The sequence below is a fragment of the Chrysemys picta genome, chromosome 1 (assembly GCF_011386835.1).
Source record: "Chrysemys picta bellii isolate R12L10 chromosome 1, ASM1138683v2, whole genome shotgun sequence".
Classification (NCBI taxonomy): Eukaryota; Metazoa; Chordata; order Testudines; family Emydidae; genus Chrysemys; species Chrysemys picta.
In genome coordinates, this window is record NC_088791.1 from 108,275,793 (window position 1) to 108,298,765 (window position 22,973).

The 22,973-nt window shown below is 46.3% G+C and overlaps 1 protein-coding gene across 10 annotated transcripts in view; it reads right to left on the reverse strand.

The window, feature by feature from the left end:
* Positions 1–22,973, reverse strand: part of BICD1 (BICD cargo adaptor 1) — a 284,378-nt gene that overhangs the window by 240,429 nt on the left and 20,976 nt on the right. The window contains exon 1 of one of the 10 annotated variants that reach the window (XM_065566338.1): positions 2,163–2,373. The exons of the other annotated variants lie outside the window; for them this stretch is intronic. The gene's annotated coding sequence lies outside the window, so the exon portion shown is untranslated. Of the gene's footprint in view, positions 1–2,162; positions 2,374–22,973 lie in introns of those variants that run through there. 10 annotated transcript variants of the gene reach the window in all.

Below are 22,973 nucleotides of genomic sequence, written 5' to 3' on the forward strand. Positions count from 1 at the left end.
CAATGGTTTTGATCAACAATTTGTGCAGCCAGCTACACAGAGAACAACTAATCCAGCATTCTTCCTCCATACCCAGCAAAATGGGGTCAACCAGTCCCCACCAGAATGAGCTCCAGAAATCCATCCCCCAATCGGTTTAATACAATAACAGGCACTCACACAGTCTGAGAGAAACCAAGTATCGGAGGGTCATGTAAGAAACCAGGTAAACAGAGGTTATGTGAGTAACCTGCTATGTATAGGTAATAGTGTAACCGTGCCTCAGTGGGTCACAACTGAGAATACCAAATTCAGGACAAACTGCTAAGAAATAGGGCGGATACCAACAAACTAGTGGTTATTCTTCCATAAGATATACCAAACCAGCAACATAAGTAAACTTCTGTCTCACCACACTGTCTAACAAGAAGTCAGGTAAGCAGTTTCCTTAGATATTTCAGTCCTTGCATCACCACCAAAAAACACAGGATTTAAAGATGAGTGGTTCTTTAAAACCAGGCTCATCAAACAAAGTGTTCTTCTGAACTCAAAGGACCAGCCCCACACCCAGGAGCAGTGCCAGGGTTTTGGCCGCCCTAGGCGGCAGCGCTCCTCCTCTGAGCATTTGGCGGCGGGGGTCCTTCCCCTCCGCGTCTTCGGGGCACTTCGGCGGCGGGTCCCAGAGCGAGTGAAGGACCCACCGCCGAATTTCCACCGAAGACCCGGAGCGGAAGAACCCCCCGCCGCCAAATTTCTGCCGAGGGTGGCAAAATGCCGCCCCCAAAATCCTACCGCCCTAGGCGACCGCCTAAGGTTGCTTAGTGGAAGCGCCAGCCCTGCACACACCCAGGTCAATATATAACTCAGATCTTACCCAAAAAATCATGCTATTACCAAACGTTTAGTATCTAAAATCTAAAGGTTTATTTATAAAGAAAGAAAGAAAGATCAGAGTTAAAATTGGTTAAAGGAATCAAATACATACAATAAATGCAAAGTTCTTGGATCAGGCTTGTAGCAGTGATGGAATAAACTGCTAGCTTAAGTCAAGTCTCTGGTTGCTTCCAAATCATTGGAAGGACCTCAGTCCCTTGGTTAGAATGCTCCCATTAGTACAAGTCCATAGTCCAGAGGTTTGAGCAGGAAAGAGGCAAAATTGAGGTGTTCCCAGGGTTTTTTTTTTATAGCTTCTGGCATGTGAAGGGAAATCCATTGTTTCAAACAAAGCCCTTGGCTAGTGGAAAATTACAGGTAAAAGATGGGCGTTTGGAGTCACATGGGCAAGTCACATGTCCATGCCCAATTTTGCTTAGTCATTGCAGGAAGCCATTACCTATACTTTAGATGGAACGTTCACAGAAAAGTCCATTCAGTGTAGCTGGGCATCTTCCCTTTTGGGTAGGCCACTCAATTTGAATAGTCCCTCTAAGATGTGCTGGCTAACTACCTCATGGTTGTTACCCCAGGAGCAAACATTTGAAATCCAGGTATAGAGCCAATACTTATAACTTCAAATACAAAAATGATACATGCATATAGATAGCATAATCAATCATAGCCTTTTCATAGACATCTCACATTTTGTACAAGATTTGTTGCAAATATATAACAGGGGTTGCAACAATGATTTATATGGTCATATTTTAATCAGATAATGTCACAAACAGTATGGGAAAGAACAAGTTAAGGTGACAGTCAAATGAATAAGGCTACAAAGAAATTAAAAAAAAAAAAACACACACAACAAAAAACAGGAAAATGCTTAGGCCACCCACCTTCTCTCTCTAGTATCCTAGGGCCAACACGGCTACCACTACACTGCAAACATAGGCCAAAGAAGTAAGCCATGTAGATAACAATATGAGTGGAGGGATGTATGACCAAGGCATGCTAAGAAAATGTGTCCCAATCAGGAAAAGAGTATTGTGTGAAAATGCAGCATATGTATAGCATAGACTATACAGATAAGGGTGATAAGTTATCAGTTAGGCAACACTGGCAAGAGCAAGGATGTGCACACATGATGTATGGATTAGATACATGTATCAGGCATAGAAGGAAAGTGTCACAAGGCAGTGTTGCTCCACAGCTACCAAACATTCGCTGCCATGCCCAGGCCCCTTTAAGAAGGTTCATTCTCTTAACACAGGCAGGTAAATCAACAGAAAACAATTTTAACTCACTCCTTTCTCTCACACTTCAGGGGTCTCTAGCACTCTTGCTCCTAGCAGCTTCCCAATTTCAATCAACTCTGCTCCCTTCCTGGAGCTTTAGCCCCAGGGCTGCTTCCCTGAGCACCTGGCCCCTTGCTCTAGGGACTCCACACAGGAGATAGCTCTGCTCCACAGTCACATTCTTCCCCAGGCACAGCCTGGCCCAATCATTCTCTCTGCCACCTCCTCATTTCCTGCCCTCTGGCAGCCCTTTACAGGTCCAGGTGTAGCCCAGCCCCCTTTAATTGGCTGGATGGGGCTCATCTGCTCTGACACAGGGAAGCTGGTCTCTGTGAATAGAACTAGGCTTAGCTCCCCTGTGACAGAGCGCTAGTTACTGACCATGTGGGGGGAAACATTGCAAGATCTACACAGCCAAACCAGTATGGAGGTAAACAGCCTACCAGTGCCACAGGCCTGGGGAACTGATCACTAGCCTACCCTGCTCTGTTTTATGTTTGATTACGCTCATGATGTATTGTCCTACATTTTTCTCAGTAAGGCTTTAAAATTGATTAAGCTTAATAATGGGCATTGGCCACGCTTTTTGCCCAACAACAGAACCTAAAAAAAACAAAGGATCATCCCCGTGAAGGCCCAGCAGGCTCCCATATTGACTTGTGTCACAGGATAGGCTCCAACCCAACTTATAAGCACTTTCCCTTCTCCTGCACAAAGCCCATCCAAATGCATCTTTCCCATCTGGTGTAAAAACAGGAGAGCAAAAATAAAGCTTTGCCTTCTCGGTATGAGTTCACAGAAACAGTTTTATTCACACAGCAAGATCTGTGCTATAAAACGGTACATAGCATTCTCCCTCTAAGTTCAAAGCCATCTTCTCCTCAACCCCACTGCCTCTTTTGCTGGTGTTTGTAAGGCAGCTGACCCCAAATACCTGATGGGCTCTAGCTGTTCTTGCCTCTTAGCCCATTCCTCCCCGGACTTCCACAAAGCAAAGAAGAGGTGCTATAGTTTACCTCTGCCTGGGTGACCCCAGTGGGCAGTGTACCCTGTCACACCATACCAGGTGTTAATATCTATTTTAATGTAGTTGGGGAAAAGACAGGAACATTAAACTGGCACCTTCACAACAAGAGAAATCTGTATGGAAACATTCCAGATTTTAAACCCTTGCTCCTCCTCAGATGTCACTCTTCAGCAGGTGATATGGACTCCTGTCAGACTAAAACTGAATTGGGTCATTACAATCAAATAAATATTGCTCATTTCAAAGTGACACTGGATTTTTTTAAACATGCATTCTGATTTTCATCCATTTGGACATAATTTTGAGGCCAAGCACTAATTATTTGGGGGCAGATTTTAAAGATGTTTAGGTGCCTAAAGATGCAGAAAGGCACTTAGTGGATTTTAAAGAAGAACCTAGGTTCTTTTACAAATCCCACCAGGTGCCTGTCTGCATCTTTAGGCATCCAAATACTTTTAAAAATCTGGCTCTGTGTGCTCAGAATTACAGTTACTTGCAGGTGCAAATAGACCTTGAGGCAATCATGCTTCTGTTAATAGCTGCACGTTAATATCTTTGTTACTTAATTTTAAAATGTAAAATAAAATTAGTGTTAATATTTCATATTGAATATAGATGTCCTTTTCCAACAAATGAAAGTCTTACAAATCACATCATCTGAGACGTTTTTAAATGTTAAAGATTCTTCTCTCTTCTTCGGTAGTTTAAAGACACTTTAAATAGTAAAAAACAACATAGCAACCCAACACTAGGGAAACAAGCACCGAAGACGTGAAATCACTGTAATTTTCCATGACAATGGTTATGGAATAAATCACACTAGGCGAAAAACAAAACACAAGCCGCAGCTGAGAGCTTCAAATGCCCTCTGCCCTCTCCCTGGAGCTGCCTTACTGGTATTCTAAAAACACTGCATTGTTAGGAGGAGAAAATGCTAAACATTTCAAGACGATAACAATATTGACATTTAAGTGCACTAAACAGCAATTTTCAGATGGGCAATGTGGTTAGCATAAATTAATTGTCACCCTTTCAAATGTTCATTCTCATCAGATTGTTCCTAAATAGCCTAAATGTCTGGCTACGTATAAAATATATTTTGTCTGTGCTAGAAACAACAAGGCTATTTCTGCATTCCTCCTTATATACAGCCAGATTAAATTAAAAAAAAAAAAAAAAAGACAATTCATGGAATAAGCTGTTGTATGAAACAGAAGCTGTTTTATTCTGTGCATAATCCTGTGACCCTCATTCTCAACAAGGCAGTATAATAACAGGGCTAGAATAAACGGTGCTGTTTCAGGCTAAAGACTTATCTGGGTTTGTACTGTTATGAGGCCCAATCCTCAACTGGCATTAATAAGCACAGCTCTCTTGAAGTTATTCAAGGTGGTGGCCTGTGATCCAGGTTCCAACACTGGGAGTAAATCAAGCCCTTTCTCAACTGTTGAATATTAGACCTTGTCTACAATACACAATTTTGTCTACAAAAGTCAGCTTTCATTGACAAAACACTGAAATGCTCCTCCTGACGATGTAACTTCCCTGCTACGCTGACATAAAACCACCTCAATGAGAGGCATAGGGCTTTTTGCAATGTAGTTAGAGTGACGCAGCATCAGTGTAGACACTGCGCTTGGTTATGTCATCTTAACTGGCCTCCAGGAGGCGTCCCACAATGCCCATCCTAACCGCTCTGGTGAATACTTTGAACTCCGCTGCCCTGAAAGTAGAGCATGTTTAAAGGCCCAGGAATTTTTGAAATGCCTCTTCTCATTTGCTCAGTGTGCACAGTTCACACAGCATCTTCCCAGCAGACTATGCCAGCTTTCCACACCAGACACACTCTCGCGTGGTGTGCACTGGAGCTGTTGGATCTGCTGGGCCTATGGGGAGAGGACACTGTGCAGTCGCAGCTTTGCTCCAGCCGTAGGAACTTTGATACTTACTGGCAGATTGCTCGTGGCATGCAGGAGAAGGGGCACGAAAGGGAGGCACAACAGTGCTGTGCTAAGATCAAGGAGCTCAGGCAGGCGTACCAGAAAGCAAGGGAGGCTGGCCGTCGCTCTGGTGCAGCGCTGAAGATATGCTCTTCTACAAGGAGCAGCGTGCTATCCTCAGCGGTGACCCCACCTCCACTGCCAAGAGCCCCGTGGATACTTTGGGGGGACTGGAGGCAGCAGCCAGTAGACTCAACCTCAAGCACACAATGGTAGACAAGGAAGTGGAGCTGGAGGACGATGTGGAGCACACGGCATGGTTGTCAGATGGCATGGTGAGCCAGAACCTCTTTTTGACTCCGGAGGGGTCTAGCCAGTCCCAGCACTCTGGCTCTGGCACGCATGATGCAGGAGCGGGGACCTCCAGTAAGTGCTCATTTTGCTTTGATACTGCATGGTGTGTGGAGATTGAGCTCTCATTTACTTTGTTATATGGTAAAGGAGGGATAAGGGACAGAAATTAACAACAGAGCCTGTCCATCTACGCAATAGAGCCACGGTGGAAAAGTTTCTTAATGTACACAGGGATGTCTCTGGAATCCACCACAGTGATCCCTAGGAAACTTTCCTGTAGGTATTCTGCAGTCCTCGGCAGAAGGTTCCTTGGCAGAGCTGCCTTGTTTCTCCCCCCGCTGTAGAAAATTTTGCTGTGCCACACAGCAATTATTTCTGCAGGGACCAGAGTGGCACACAGGCAAGCAGCATACGGAGCCAGTCTGAAGCCACACACATGCAGGAGATGCACCCTTGCATTGTGGGTTACCCTCAGGAGTGAGATATTGAGTTTGATTATCTTAGCCTCTGGAAAAGGGTACCAATATTCAGATTAGGCTCCCTGGGTGCTTTTAGTAACCCGCTTCGCAAACCAACCAGACCCTTTGTCCCTTCTTGCCAATTCCCCCTTCCCTCCCTGCAGCAAACTCATGATATTTGGGACTCGTGCCAAGCTATGTGCCAGCCAAGGGACAGTGAGAAAGAGGTGTATGTAACTTTGGTGATTCACAGCTGTGAGCGCACTTACAATACTATCTCTATTTATTGTTTCTTAGGCTTTTGTAGATGTGCCCTTGAGGACCCACTCCTCCACACTGGCAGAGTGCATCAGTCAGACAAGGCCGAGAACGAGGAGGAGTAAGGAGGGTGTGTTTCGCGAAGTGCTGCAGTCACTAGCGAAACAAGAGCGTAGAGGGAGACAATTAATGAAAGAATCAGACTGGATAGCCTGGAAAGGAGAGGGGGGAGGAGTGGATGATAAAGCTCTTGGAGGGCCAGACAAATTCTGAAGTCTGCAGTCTGAGCACATCCATGCATGACTCCCCCTGCAGCCAATACTCATCTCCATTCCATGCCCTCCCCTAACTCCCACACACACACATACCTTGTGTTTTCCCGGGTCTCTCACAGTACCCTGTGCACTCCATGCCTAGGGACTGGTTTCACAATGTTAGCCAAATGGGCTCGTTTCCCCCTGGAGTTACTCAATTACCCCAAGGAAGCATGGGAGTCTAGAAGACGGCTTCAAGTTCTTTATTGATCAGTCAGCTGAGCGGGTGCTCCCCTCGACTCATGCCAGAGGGAGAGGCACACCTTACAAGCGCAGAGCAGGCCTTTTTATACCCAGTAACAAACAACGTAGCATGCATACATTCTGCTAGCTTATGCAATTTTTGAATTCCTTTTGGGGGTCTTCAGGATACATCTGTTTGACTTCCTTGATTGATTTTCTGGTGTACGTGTATGCGGAAAGCAGCTGCGTGAATGTGGGGAGCAGCTGGGATAATAGGCAAATAGTTGACCTTTGCTCTAACAAGTTCTCCCCCATTAAAAGTATTTTGTGAGCTTTATGGCCCCCAATCCTCATCCTTCACCGGCTGGTACAGCACCATCATTTGTTGATATACAATTTGATTAGTCATTCGTCGGACTAACGCAACTACACAGGGAGCAAAGCAAGCTAGGGTTAATGGGGTTGTAATAAAGAGTACAAAGAGGAGGAAACCCTTTCGGAGCCATCCTAGTTGCGGTAACCAGGAAGTGAACCAGTCCATATTCCACCCTCCCCAGGTCTGAACCGGGACATGGGCTAACTTTCTCATTTCCTTTGTTAGTTGTTTTACCGCTTTTCCATTATCGTCGATTTGTAAACAGCAATTGGACTCATTTAATTTTGCACAAACCCCTCCTTCCTCCGCTAGTAAATAATCAAGGACTATATGGTGCTGATAGATTGCATTCCTCATCTGGGTTGATTGATCGGCCAAAAGGTCAAGAGCCGCAGCTGTTTGGTTGGTTAATACTTCCAAGTCAGCCTGTAACCTAATTTTTCGATTTAGGTTATAAATAGGTTCTCTGGCCCCAGATATTAACTCATTAGGGTTCCAAGTGGCCGGTCCATAATGTTGTATAATCCTCTCGGGGGGCCATTCCTGAGCTCCCCACGTTTGGGAGCTTCCGGCGGCCAGGGTGGAGTCTCTAATTAAATCATCATACACCTTAATTCCCAATTTGTTTCCCTGTATCTGGGGTAATAGAAAGAACAAGGGTCTAATATAGCCGATATAACATATCCCTGACCAATTTGGAGGCAATCGGCGGTAGGCATAGGATCCGCAGATCCAATAATGGCCTTTCAGGGCCCAGGTTCCATTAGCAAAGGGACCATCCCAGATCTCAGAGTCCTCTGGTTGTTCAAAATATAAATAATTATCGTTCTCTGACGGTCCACCTGGCCCTAGAGGTCCCCCCACAACGGTTGACTCACCGTAAGAATCGCAATAATTACATTTCCTTGCCCCAGCTCCCGTCTTCCAAACGGAATTGCAGCCCAGTCTTGGCTGATTGGTGTTAGTCCAGAACTGTTTAAAACCGGCGGCCCGGGTCCCGTTTTGGTGATTCCATGCCCATTGATAGATCCGCACCACGTGATCCTTACTAGTGGCATTGTCTCGCTGGCAACTTATAAATAGGGCATCAAAGAACCCATCCTGTCCTACCGCTTTGCAACCTTCCCCTGTTTTGTGTTGGTAGGAGCATTTCACCCAACTATTATTGGTAAGCCTCACATGGGTGTGGTTCCATCGCCCTTGATATTTAGAACAGTCATACGAGCGACAGTAGGGATCCCAGCAGTCAAATCCTGGGGATAGAGTCCAATCACACCTACTTTCTCCCATATATACTCCCTCCTGTCTTGTTCGATTAAGGCAAAGAATACCCATTCCAGAGGAATAGAGTCGCCAAGGACTACCATTCTCAGTCCAAACTTTTGTTCCAATATGGACTATACTTAAATTACTAACCCACCATTTGGGTTGCACCGGCTGAGCTACCCAAGGCCATTCATTTAATTCTCCTGGGCCTCCACACACCCAACAGTTACTGAGATTAAAGGAGTTTGCTATTGTCTCCCCCAGTTGTAAAAACCTATTTTCCCAACCATAATAGTGATGGAAATACATAAACAGAAATATTAACAATAATTTCATTCTCTTTTCCTAAACAGTCCCTTTAGTCCGTCCAGCTGCCGGTACTCCCAGGTGGAGTCTTCACCTGTGCCATCCCAGGCGTCCGGAGCCGGGGCGGGCAGAGGACTGGTGTCCTCTTCCGCTGACTCAGTCTCCAGGTTAGGGTTCAGAAACCATTTTACCCGCATGTGGTGCGTCCATTTGTCACTCTCAAGAATTTTAACTGCAGCTTGGCTAATGAGCGAGACAGTGTGCGGGCCGTCCCACTGTGGTGTAAGGGGGTCATGCTTCCACCTCTTGACAAGGACCTGATCACCGATCTGGAACGGGTGCACGGGCTGGTCCAAGGGTAGGGCCTGAAAAGGCACCGCATATCAATGCAGCTGTAACAAAACAGATTGCAGCCCGGAGACCTGTTTCCATAAGGTGTCCTTCCCCATTTCCCAGTTCACATCCTCCCAGAACCCCGGGATAAGGATTCGGGGAGGGAACCCAAAGACTAGTTGAAAGGGTGAAAGCTTAAGACCCTTACGCGGGGCCCTTTGAATGCAGGTAAGGGCGAGTGGTAGCGCATCAAGCCACTTTAAATTAGACTCTGTGCATAGTTTAGTGAGGGTATCCTTAAGAGTTCTATTCATTCTTTCTACCTGGCCCGAGCTCTGCAGCCTCCAAGGTGTATGCAACTTCCATTGTATACCGAGTGCCTGGGACACCTGTTGGACCACTTGTGAGGGAAAGTGGCTTCCCTGATCAGACTCAATTGTTTCAGGGAGATGGAATCGGGGAAGTATTTCATGTAACAGCCCGGACCTGACAATTCCGGGTGGGGTAACACTCTACCCATCCCGTAAGCTGATCCACAAACACGAGTAGGTATTTATAGCCCCTGCAAGGGGGCATTTCTGCAAAGTCAACTTGCCATTTTTGGAAAGGGAATGTGGCCCAGGGCCGGCCTCCCATTGGGGCAGGAGGGCCACACCCCTTTTGGTTGGTTCGTTGACAAACAGGGCAATTACTAACAATTCTCTGGGCTTCCATGTGCATGCCCAGCCCCTTAAGGGATCGGGTGGCCAAATTGACCATTGCCCCCGACCCCATATGTCCCTCTTTATGTATGGACCGAAGAATTTCCTGAAGAACTGGTCGAGGGACAAAAATCTCCCTCTACCCCCCGGTAATTTCCACCATCCAGAGGGAACCTGCTGGGCCCCCGCAGCCTGCGCGTGGCATACTTCCTCAGCTGTGTATTGGGGGGGGGTTAGCTTCTGTATCTTGAACAAAGAGGAGCCACGAGGCCCCCTTCTCGTGCGGCCTCCTTTGCGGCCTGATCAGCCAATTGATTATACCTACGCTGTTCGGCCGCTGTGGCCCTTCCATGGGCACGCACATGTATTACAGCAACCCGGAGGGGAAGCATCAGGGCCTCAAGAAGTGTTTTGATGAGGCTCCCATGTGCAATTCTTTGGCCTGAAGCTGTGAGAAATCCTCTTTCCCTCCACAGGGTCCCGTGAGCATGTACCACCATGTAGGCATAGCGACTATCAGTATACAGGTTAATAGTTTTCCCAGTCCCCAACCAGAGAGCCTCAATAAGAGCCACTAGCTCCGCCGCTTGGGCGGACAAATTAGGGCTAAGTTTAAACTTGTGTACTCCTTTGTTCTTAATTATTACCGCTGCTCCGGTAAACCGCTTGTCATCTATCACATAGCTGGACCCGTCAACGTACCCTTCAATTTCAGGGTTGGGCCAAGGCAAGTCCGAGAGGTCAGGGCGGGGTTTGGTTTCCTGCTGCAAGACTTCAATACAGTCATGAGTGGGGCCGGTCTCATGGGAAACTCGAGGATCGGGCAATAGGGTAGCTGGATTGAGGGAGCTAACTGTCCTAAAGGTTAAGTTGGGGGCTAGCAAGAGCCCCACTTCATATCTGGTATGTCGACTGGGATTTAGGTGCTTTTCCCCAGCGCCTGTCCCAGTAGTTGAGGCACCCTGTGGGGGACCACAACCTCAGTGTCCCCACCCAGGGTCAACTTTTCAGCCTCCTGGATAAGGAGGGCGGTTGCTGCAACGGCCCGTAAACAGGCAGGCCACCCCTTGGCGACAGGGTCCAACACCTTTGAGTAATATCCAATGGGTCGCCAGGTTGGTCCCGACCTTTGGCACAGAACTCCAGCAGCCACCCCTCCCCTCTCATGAACGTATAGGGTGAATGGTCTCCGGTGGTCTGGGAGGGCTAGAGCGGGAGGCTGAACCAAGGCTTCTTTTAGCTCTTGAAATGCTTTTTCCATCTCTCTGGTGCACATCCAATGAAGCAGACCTTCTTTAGTTAAGGACTCATATAATAATTTGGCTCTTCCCCCGTAGTCAGGGATCCAGAGCCGACAAAAGCCAGTCAATCCCAGAAAAGCCCTTAATTCTCGGGGGTTCCGGGGTTGGGGGCTATCAAGTATAACCTGGATTCTTTCTTTACCCAGACTACGACTTCCTTGGCAAAGATGATATCCAAGAAAAGTGACCTGCTGCTTACCCAGCTGAGCTTTTTCCTTAGAGACTTTATACCCCTGTGCCCCAAGGTAATTAAGGAGCTCTATAGTTTGCTCTTTACAGGCTGCCTCTGTTTCAGTACTTAAGAGCAAATCATTGCAATACTGGACTATGTTGCATGAAGGGTGTCTAGCCAGGAATGGGACGAGGTCTCTTCTTAACTGGCTGCCAAAGATCTCAGGTGCACAGGTAAGTCCTTGTGGGACAACGGTCCAAAGGTATTGAGCTTTGTAGTGGGTATCTGGGTCCTCCCACTCAAAGGCAAACAGTCTTTGAGACTCCAGATCAAGGGGAATGGAAAAGAAGGCATCTTTTAAATCTATAACAGAGAACCAACTGTGATTTTTGGGAACTTGACCCAGAATAGTATGAGGATTCGGGACAACTGGATAGGGGGCTTCTATTAACTTGTTAATTTGTCTCAGGTCCTGGACCAATCGATACTGCCCATTAGGCTTAGGCACCCCCATTATCGGAGTATTGTATGGGGACGTGCCTTCCCTGAACCACCCGCACTGCAGAAACTTTTGAATCAGAGGTTTTAATCCGATCCGAGTGGTCAGCTTAAGAGGGTATTGTCGAATTCGGACCAGGCTGCTTCCTTCCTTAAGGGAAACATGCACTGGTGAAGTGTTCCGGGCCCGAGTGACGCCTCCCTCCTCCACCCAAACCTCAAGGTTAACCCCCGGCAGCTGGCTCCCTTCATTCGTCCCCTGGCATTCCAGGGAAAGATTTCTAGCGCTCATGAGGGCCATCTGGTAGTTGGAGGTTTGCTGTTTAGGAAGTCTAACTTCCATAGCCCCATTGTCAAACGAGATTTCCGCCTGCAGTTTAGTAAGGATATCTCGTCCAAGCAGTGCGATGGGGCATGAGGGGCTACAAACAAACTGGTGGGAAATCTGATGGTCCCCTATTTTCACTAGGAGAGGCAGAGTTTTTTCCAAAGCTGTAGTTTGTCTCTCAATCCCCTGGACTATGGCACATCCCTGAGCTCTACCTCAGGGAGCCTTATTAAGGGGGAGCAAACTAAGAGTGGCCCCAGTATCAATAAGGGCTTCAATTGGGCGGCCCTCCACTTTAATTTTTCCCGTGGGATCCAGGCTGACAGCTTGTGCTGGGTCCCCCGGCCCCCCTATGGGCAAGATCCCTCCCCTGAAAGTCCTGTATTGTTGTAGAGGATGGGAAGGGAGGGGGTTCCATTTTTACGTTCCTTTCCCCTGGCCTGTCGCCGGGGGCATTCATTCTTCCAGTGTCCCTCCTCCCTACAGATAGCGCACTGATTTCGACCCAGGCGGGGGCCCCGTTCCTTCCCCGGTGGCCCTGGTCGTCCCTTAACTTTGTCCCCCCTTTCTTCATATCCTTCTCTCAGGGCCATGGCTAAAACGCGGGCCCCTTTCTTCTGCTCCTCATCATCCTTCCGATCATAAACCTTCTGGCACTTTCTAAAAGTTCCTCTATATTCTTGCCCGACACCCCCTCCAACTTCTGCAACTTTTTCCTAATGTCCTCATAGGACTGTCCAATGAAAAGGGGGATTAGTACCCGTTTTCCGTTGGTTTCCTCAGGATCGAGGTCTGTGTATCTTTTACAGGTATTACAAAGCCACTCATAAAAAGCGGCTGGGTTTTCATTCTTTTCCTGTCTTATATTATATAACTTGGCCCAATTTGGGGTTTTTCTAATGCAGCGTTTCATCCCCTGTACTATAGCCATGGCGTATCGGCCATGGTGGGCTCGGCCTGCTTCGTCATGTGACCAGTCGGGAGGGCTCTCAGGCAGCTGCTCAGCCACCACGGTCGGGTCTCCCTCTGTTTCAGCTACCCACTCGTGGGCCCTCGAGAGGACTAAACGCCTCTCCTCCACGGTTAATAGAGTGTTAAGAGCGACCCTCATGTCACCCCAGGTAGGGTTATGGGCCGTAATTAAGGTTTCAAACACTGCTGTTAGCGGGGCGGGATCTTCCAAAAACGGGGGATTCTGTTGTTTCCAATTATATAAATCACTAGTGAGTGGTAAAGGGAACATATACCATAGTGAGATTGCCATTAGGGGCTATAGTTTCCCGCATTGGACACAAATAATTCTGTTGCAGGGGCATTTGGAGTACCGAGCTACTCTTGCCCGATGGGCTAATAAGGGTAAACTTAGTATCCCCAGGTTTATAGTTAGATGCCAAGCTCCACAGCGTTTTGGAGCTCTGAGTTGTTACAGGGCCAGTCTTGCTCCTGGTGTGGTCAGACACCGAGGAGCTTAGAGAGGTCAGAAGGGGCTCCCGTTTGGAAGAGTCCTGTTTGCTTGGCTCACCCCTTTCAACTGAGGCATTATCCTCAGAGGAGGGCAGGGGGGCTTTCAATCGAGGGTGCCAGAACCGGGAGACCAGGGTACAAAGGGGGAGGGGGCATAGGATCAGGGGCAGAAGGAATCACAGTCGGCGGACAAGATTTCTTAACAGGGGGACAGGATTTCCTAACAGGGGCACGGGCCATTAAGGTTTTAATAGTTCGTGATCTACATTTTTGCAACCATGGGGGAGGATTGGCTATGAGGTCCTGCCAAATATCTATATAGGGATATTGGTCCCAATGCCCATCCCGGGTCACAATGCTATGTACAGCTTGTACAATCCCTGGTTTGAGTGTCCCGCCCTCGGGCCATTCCACCCTGAATGTCGCCCATTCAAGAGTACAGAATTTTACAAGAGTGTCCTTACATAATACAATTCCATAATCAGCCTGGCGTCTAAACGCTTTCCAGTTATCCAGCATACATCCCAGGGGTGTCCCGGAGAAGGTACTTTGTCCGGACCCCATTATGCTTTACCCAAAATTCTGCGAAACAGAGGTATCGAGACGGGAAAGGGATAGGGATCTATTCCTAACTCAAATATCCGCTGGGTCACGAGGTTCGGCTGACCCCCCTTGCAATCAAGATATCCAGGTCACCGGGTTTCCACTCGCAGGAGACTTGGGGTGGCTGGAGTCAGCTTAAGTCCCAGACCTGGTCAGCGGCACTCATCCATCTTTCACACAGAACCCTCAATCAGTTACAATCTCGGTTTCCAACACACCATTAAGAGGAGGAACAAGATTACCCCTCCTAGAAACAAGAGTAATCCCTGAGGTTGCTCCAAGTCCCAATAATTATTAAAAATGGCCCATAAACTTGTGGAGTTAGTGGCGTTACTCATTGGCCGTTATTTGCCTACTCCTTAACCAGAAACACAACAACAAGACATTTACAAAGCTGCAATGATGTTAATATACCTTCCCGTATATGGGCTGCCTAGGGGATTTCCACCGTCCAACCCACACTTCGGGGGCGTTATTCCTCAAACCCAGGAGGTAAACGCACTTACCGCCCGAAGTGGCTGCGTCCGGCAGTCAGACTTCCCCTTCTTCTGGAGCCGCCTTACTTCCGTGTCCTTTGGAGTTCTCTTCAGAGAGGACGCAGCTGCCCCAGCCGATTGTGACGATCCGGAGCCCGAGCAAACCAACAGCTCGAGGTGGCCACTCCCCGGGATCGCCCTCGGCCGCCGGTCTGTGCCCTCTACAGGGAGAGAAGTCCCATCTGGGGTGCCATTGTTAGCCAAATGGGCTCGTTTCCCCCTGGAGCTACCCAATTACCCCAAGGAGGCACGGGAGTCTAGAAGACGGCTTCAAGTTTTTTATTGATCAGTCAGCTGAGTGGGTGCTCCCCTCAACTCATGACAGAGGGAGAGGCACACCTTACAAGCGCAGAGCAGGCCTTTTTATACCCAGTAACAAACAACTTAGCGTGCATACATTCTGCTAGCCTATGCAATTTTTTAATTCCTTTTGGGGGTCTTCAGGATACATCTGTTTGACTTCCTTGACTGATTATCCTTTTGGGGGATCATCAGGATACATATGTCTGACTTCCTTGATTGATTGTCTGGTGTACATGTATGCGGAAAGCAGCTACGTGAATGTGGGGAGCAGCTGGGATAATAGGCAAATAGTTGACCTTTGCTCCAAGAACAATGAAAGCTGGAGTTACACACAGCTGTGAGAGCCCTAGCAGAGAGACTCTTCCTCCTTGCCATGTCCCGTTTGACCAAAAATTTGTGCTTTGTCCTGTTATTAAACTTGAGTCTTTGAAATAAAATGAGAGTCTTTATTTGTGTCATACATAGGTTGGTCAGTGCTAACATTCAAACACAGTGGCTATAGGCAGGAATATTTGCTCAGCGCAATTAACACTCAGGAAGCAAGCACTACAGAGTTCATTGAAGGCAGCAAGTAAACACTGACTGGCCAAATGCATCACATAAAGACACAAGACTGGGAATCATTGTCAAAATGCTCCTTCAATGCTGCCCTGATTCGAATAACCACCTGCTGTGCCCCTCTAATTACCCTGGTATCTGGCTGCTCAAAAACAGCAGCCAGCCGATCAGTCTCAGTGATCCAACCCTAGGGAAACTTTTCCCCCTTCACTTCACAAATATTATGAAGAGTACAGCAGGCCACAATGAACATCAGAATATTTTGCTCATTGAGGTCTAACTGGCTAAAAAGGCAGAGCCAGTGAGCAGTGCTCTGGGCGGGTGGGACTGCACACTCCGGCGGATCAAAGCAAGTTCGATATAACGCAGTTTCACCTGTAAGCTTTTTCGGCTCCCGAGGACAGCGTTATATAGGGGTAGAGGTGTATATATCAATAAGCAGATTTATTTTTCTGTATCATGAATTTAGGCCAATCTTCCAGTCCACTTTGGTACATTTGCACTTGTGATTTATCTTACAATGAAGAAGTGGCTACTCAACCCTTCCACAGCATTACAGCATGAAGGAGATCATCATAAGTATGGAACTGATACATTCCTCACTCGGGCAAAACGGCCACTGAAGCTAATGGGAATGGGCAAAGCCTGGGGACAAGGCCCTGTATGCTTAAAAAATAACTATTTTTCCATGTAAACAAAGAGTGTACGAATATTAGAAATACCAAGTCAGGTCACGATGTTAATTTTAATCAAGGACACTGGAGCATGCCCCAGTTCTTATAGAGTACGAATTAATTTTTGATATTTGTGTAGATTTTACAGGACCTCAATATTAAGGTCCCATTTAAGTGACATTAAACTCCATGGAACTCAACTGATCTACCTTAGTCCAATAAAGGGATCTGTTAAAACTGAAGCTTTAGCCTTCCTACTTTATATAAGTGCACCAGGCCAGTTGCCATTGGAAAGTGAAATCAAATTACTGCAAGCTCAGCAAGGTCTAGAATCACTGAGGGCAATGCAGTCCCTGGGGAGAGGAATTTCCTCATGCTGCACAACTATTATCACACCAGTTAATTAAGAAATGGCACTGACAAGTTACCAAGAAATTCTGTACCATTCTCCTTAGGGATGGAGATAAAGCACTCTTCTTAGTCAAGGACACCTAAATACCAGAGAAGATAAGATTCAACCAAAAAGCCTGCTCATCTTCAGAGCATGTTGCAAAACTCACCTTCCATCTGGACAAATAATTCTTAAAGCTGTTTGGGAAATTTTTGATGAAAGTTTTTTGTTGGAAATTGCAGATTTGTCAAACCCCAAACTTTTCACAGGAATGTGCAGGTTTCTACAAAAGTTTTCCAGAGGAAAGGTTTCTCAGATCCAGGATGGAATTTCTGGTCAGCAAGAACCCACCATACACACACCTCCCCCTGAGAGCAGCCAGGCACTCACCTAGAACATGGGAGACCCATGTTCAAGTCCCTGATCCAGAGCAGGGACTTGAACATGGGTCCACCACAACCCAGGTGACAGACCTAGCCACTATGGTATAATATAGAGTCAGGGCTTATTCACACTTAAAAGCCTGCAGTGGCTTGGCTGCACCGATGAGGCTGCACCACTGTAGCACTTCAGAGAAGATGCTACCTATACAGAGGGGGGGGCTTCTCCCATCGGTGTAGGTAATCCACCTCCTCAAGAGGCAGTAGCTATGTTAACAGGACAAGCTGTCTACACCAGGAGTTAGGTCGATATAAGTGTGTCGCTGAGGGGTGTGGGTTTTCACACCCTGAGCGAAGCAATTATATGGACACAACTTGCTAGTATAGCCCAAGCCTATGTCTCTCTTGTTGGAGCAGTTCCACTTTGTATAAGTAATTAAATATTCATTGGGCCAGAGAGAAAGACAGAGGCTGACTCTCTATCTCAGTGATTATGACATTCACTGGGGATGTGGGAGACCCGCGTTCAAATCCTTGCTCCAAAAAATATTTAATTATTTATACAAAGTGGAACAGTTCTAACAGGAGCCCTTGAAAGAAACTAGCTTGCTGGTTAAGGCACTCATCTGGGATGTGGGAGATACAAGTTCAAATCAAGGTCTGAATTAAGCAGGGCAAGGGCTTGAACCTGGGTGTCCCACATGAGTGCTCTGACGCTGTTAGAATTCCCTCTGAGATCTTTTTCCCCTCCGCTTCCCAAGAACTCAGTTCAACTCCAGACTTCATCACTCAGGTATCTTTACTTGGCATACAACAATGCCACACGGAGTTGAGCAAGGTACATCACAGATACAAAAAGAACAGGAGTACTTGTGGCACCTTAGAGACTAACAAATTTATTAGAGCATAAGCTTTCGTGGACTACAGCCCACTTCTTCGGATGCATCTAATAAATTTGTTAGTCTCTAAGGTGCCACAAGTACTCCTGTTCTTTTTGCGGATACAGACTAACACGGCTGCTACTCTGAAACCTGTCACAGATACAAAGTTACACAGAAGAACTCCTCTCTTCATATACATATACACACCTCATTGCATTTACTATAAACATTGCATCACACATTTTGGGATTGGCTTGGTTACTGTGTAGGAACCAATCCCCATTCCTCATGCTTTGTCCATATTTGACCTACTCTTTACCTCATCTTTACATTCTCAACTTATCTTGTCCATTGTTATTTTGTTCTTTGTAAATGGTTCCCTGGGTGGTTCTCTCCCCTTATCTTAGCCAGTTCAGACATTCTGTCTCTCAGCTCACTGACCCATTTACCTATCTTAGTTAGCACACACACATATTCTGTTTTCACCCTAATGATCTGTTTACCTCCCTAATCCTGTCTCCCAAGAAATGAGGTTCTCCTATGTTTAATTACTTATGTCGAGCCAGGCCTACAACCACCATAGCTATTGACTAATCTGGGGAGTGATGTAGGAGGGTCTTTTTCTCTCTCTCTTTCACTGAAAAACTTTGAAAGGTCTCCATTTCATCTTGATGCCGAATTGGAAAAGTTTTGAAATGTAACACACACACACACACACACACACACACACACACACACACAGAGCCAAGTATCAGAGGGGTAGCCGTGTTAGTCTGAATCTGTAAAAAGCAACAGAGGGTCCTGTGGCACCTTTGAGACTAACAGAAGTATCTTGCATCTGAAGAAGTGAGGTTCTTACCCACGAAAGATTATGCTCCCAATACTTCTGTTAGTCTCAAAGGTGCCACAGGACCCTCTGTTGCTTTACACAGAGCCAAGTGCCTCTTCGACAGGATGAAGATGCATTTTTGGGCAGCAAACTATAACTGACCTGCAGCTGCCCAGGGAATGTCAAGATATGGAGGTTCCGTGTGGCCAGCAACAAGTAGAATTTATGAAAAGATCACTGTGAAAAATAAACCTACCCATTCAATCATAGGACTGGAAGGGACCTTAAGAGGTCATCTAGTCCAGTCCCCTGCACTCATGGCAGGACTAAATATTATCTAGACCATCCCTGACAGGTGTTTGTCTAACCTGCTCTTAAAAATCTCCAATGATGCAGATTCCACATCCTCCCTCGGCAATTTATTCCAGTTCTGAACCACCTTGACAGTTAGGAAGTTTTTGTAATGTCCAGCTTAAACTGCTCTTGCTGCAATTTAAGCCCATTGCTTCTTGTTCTAGCCTCAGAGGTTAAGGAGAACTTTTTTTTCCTCCCTCCTCCTTGTAACAACCTTTTATGTACTTGAAAACTTCTCCAGACAAAACAAAACCAATTTTTTCAATCTTCCTTCAGAGGTCATGTTTTTTAGACCTTTAATCATTTTTGTTGCTCTTCTCTGGACTTTCTCCAATTTGTCCACATCTTTCCTGAAATGTGGCACTCAGAACTGGCCACAATATTCCAGTTGAGGCTTAATCAGCATGGAGTAGAGCAGAAGAATTACTTCTTGTATCTTGCTTACAACACTCCTGCTAATACATCCCAGAATAATGTTTGCTTTTTTTGCAACAATTGACTCATATTTAGCTTGTGATCCACTCTGACCCCCAGATCCTTTTCTGCAGTACTCCTTCCTAGGCACTCATTTCCCATTTTGTATGTGTGCAACTGATTGTTCCTTCCTAAGTGGAGTTCTTTGCATTTGTCCTTATTGAATTTCATCCTATTTACTTCAGACCATTTCTCCAATTTGTACAGGTCATTTTGAATTTTAATCTTATCCTCCAAAGCACTTGCAACTCCTCCCAGCTTGGTATCGTCCACAATCTTTGTATTCACCCACGAAAGCTTATGCTCCAATATATCTGTTAGTCTGTAAGGTGCCACAGGACTCTGTTGCTTTTTACAGATCCAGACTAACACGGCTACCCCTCTGATAATCTTTGTAAGAGTACTCTCTATGCCATTATCTAAATCATTGATGAAAACAGTCGATATGCCCTTCCTATGGTCTCTATTTCAGGAGGTGACTACACATATTAGAGCAATAATGTGCTCAGTCATGGAGATGCAGGAGAATTGACTATGCTGCTCTTACAATCAGTTAGTCAATGTACGGGTCAGAGCAACTATGTCATCCACTCCAGTCAGCAGTCAAAGACATTGAGTGCTGATGTGATCAGTTCTGGGGAAAGTGACTCCTGATCACACTGCTCATTACCTGCCAGTAGCTGATGAAAACCACAGAGATGGCATCAATACCACAGGCAGCAACTGATGAACAAAGTTTTAAAAAGAATCCACTCCCAAAGGAGATATTAGCCTACACTGTCTTCAGACAAAAAGAGGTGTCTTCTATAACTGGAGGGGTGTTAACAGGCCACTTCACCTTGAAATATGTGTTAACTACTTATGCTAAGCAGTCTGTTCCACCTTGTAGCTAGCTGTGATTGAGTACATTACATTTCCCATACTTGAAGAAGAGCTCTGTGTAAACTCAAAAGCTTGTCTCTCTCACCAGCAGAAGTTGGTCCAGTAAAAGATATTGCCTCACAGTGGAGACAAAGCACTTAAGTTTTATCCCAAGGTAAACTAGGTGAGGTCAACCAAAAGAATGAGGTAGAGTACTGGTACTGTTTGTGGCAATGAAGGCAGGAGAGGTGGCCACACTGCAGTAAATCATTATCAGCAGGAAATATAAAGGCTTCAGGCAGGGGAAATATTTGCATATAATTTCAGCCATTTAACAGAAGAAGTAGACAGAACAACATCAAACCTACAAATGAACACATCAAAAGGAGTCTGAACAAGATACTGGAAATACTTTTGGGAGGGACATAGGAGGCACTAATTCAATCTGGAATCTTTGGTATGAGCTTTGAAAAACTCCCCGTAACCGTGCCTTAGTGGGTCACAACTGAGGATGCCAAATTCAGGACAAACTGCTGAGAAATAGGACAAACACAACCCAAAACTGGTGGCTGGTCTTTTATAAGATATACCAAACCAGCACAAAAGGAAACTCCTGTTTCACCACACTGAAAACATAAAGGTAGTTTCCTCAGGCATTCCAGTTCTTATATCACCACCAAAACCAGTGGATTCAGAGATGAGTGGTTCTTTACAACCAATCTTATCAAATAATAGGTTCTTCTGATCCCAAAGGACCAGCCACACGCCCAGGTCAATATATAACTTAGATCTTAACCAAAAATCACGCCGATGCCAATCCTTTAGTATCTAAAATCTAAAGGTTTATTTATAAAAAGAAAGAAAGGTGAGAGTTAAAATTGGTTAAAGGAATCAATTACATCCAGTAATGGGAAAGTTCTTGGTTCAGGCTTATAGCAGTGATGGAATGAACTGCTGGGTTAAGTCAAGTCTCTGGAATACCTCCACAGCTTGGATGGGTCATTCAGTCCATTGTTTAGAGCTTCAGTTTGTAAGAAGTGAGGTTTTTACTCACGAAAGCTTATGCCCAAATAAATCTGTTAGTCTTTAAGGTGCCACCAGACTCCTTGTTGTTTTTGTAGATACAGACTAACACGGCTACCCCCTGATAGTTTGTAGCAAAGTTCCTTCAGAGGTAGGAAGCAGGATTGAAGACAAAATGGAGGTGTTTCCAGGGCCTTTTATAGCTTTTGCCATGTGGAGGGTATCCCATTGTTCTTATTGTGGAAAATTACAGCAACATGATGGAGTTTGGAGTCACGTGGGCAAGTCCCATGTCCATGCATTTCGCCTCCTCACAGCAGGAAATTCCATTAAATGTAGATGGGCGTCTCCCACGGTCCATTATCAGTTAAATGTTCTTTTGATGGGTCACTCAAGTTGAATAGTCCCTCCAAGATGTGCTGGCTAATTACTTCATGGGCGTTACCCCAGGAGCAAACATTTGAAATCCAAGGATAAAGCCAATACTTATAACTTTACATACAAAAATGATACATGCATACAGATAGCATAATCATAACCAGCAAATCATAACCTTTTCATAGACACCTCACTCGACACCCTTTCTACTATATTTGCTGCAAATATATAACAGTGGTTGCAACAATGATCTATCTGGTTATATTGTAATCAGATAACATCACCCTCCCCCAATAAATAAAGTTTATAAAACACTATGGGCTCCCTCCAGGATGAAATGTAAATACAAGTTATTTCTTACTGCCATTTATTTTTTCAGATCCCTGATTAAGAGAGGGCCATTTAGGGTGTGTCTACACTGCAATTAAAAACCTGTGTCAGCTGGGTCAGGTTGCTGGGGCTCGAGCTAAGGAGCTGTTTAATTGCAGTGTAGACCTGGAGCCTGGGCTTTAGGACCTTGTGAGGCAGGAAGATCCCAGAGTTCAGGCTGTAGCCTGAACCCAAACATCTACAGTGCAGTTAAACAGCCCCTTAGCCTGAACCCCGTGAGCCGAAATCAGCTGGCCCAGGCCAGCCACGGGTGTCTAATTGCAGTGTATACTTAAAGACCATGGGTTTGTCTACACTTGAAATGCTACAGCGGCCCAGCTACATCGCATGCTGGGAACTGCTATGCTGGGGAAGAATGAACAAGCTGGTTTTTGTTCCATTGCCCAGTGCCAAACCACGTAGGACCAGATCCTCAGCTGTTGTCAATTGGCATAGCTCCATGAAAGCTAAGGATCTGGACTTACTGTACCAAAGTGAGATAGGCCTGGTCTACACTAGAAAATTAAGTTGGCTTAGCTACACTGCTCAGGGGTGTGAAAAATTCACAGCCCAGAGTGGTGTAGTTAAACCAACCTAACCTACAGTGTAGGCAGAGCTACTGGTGGCCTGGGAAAGCTTGCGCGAGTCATGGCTAAGGATATGATTTAGTCATGGATTCTGTGATTTTATCGGAACTCCGTGACTTCAGCTGTCAGCAAGGGTGGAGCCGAGGCTGTGCATCCCCGACCCATGGCTTTGGCTGGAGCCAGGGCTGTGTGCCCTCCTTGCAGCTGCGGCAGGAGCTGGGGCTGTGGTGCCCCCGCTCCCCCATGGCCAGGGCTGGAGCTGTGCACCTCTGACCTGCAGCTTCAGCCAATGCCAGGCTGTGCACCCCCCTCGCAGCTGCAGCAGGAGCCTGGGCTGTGC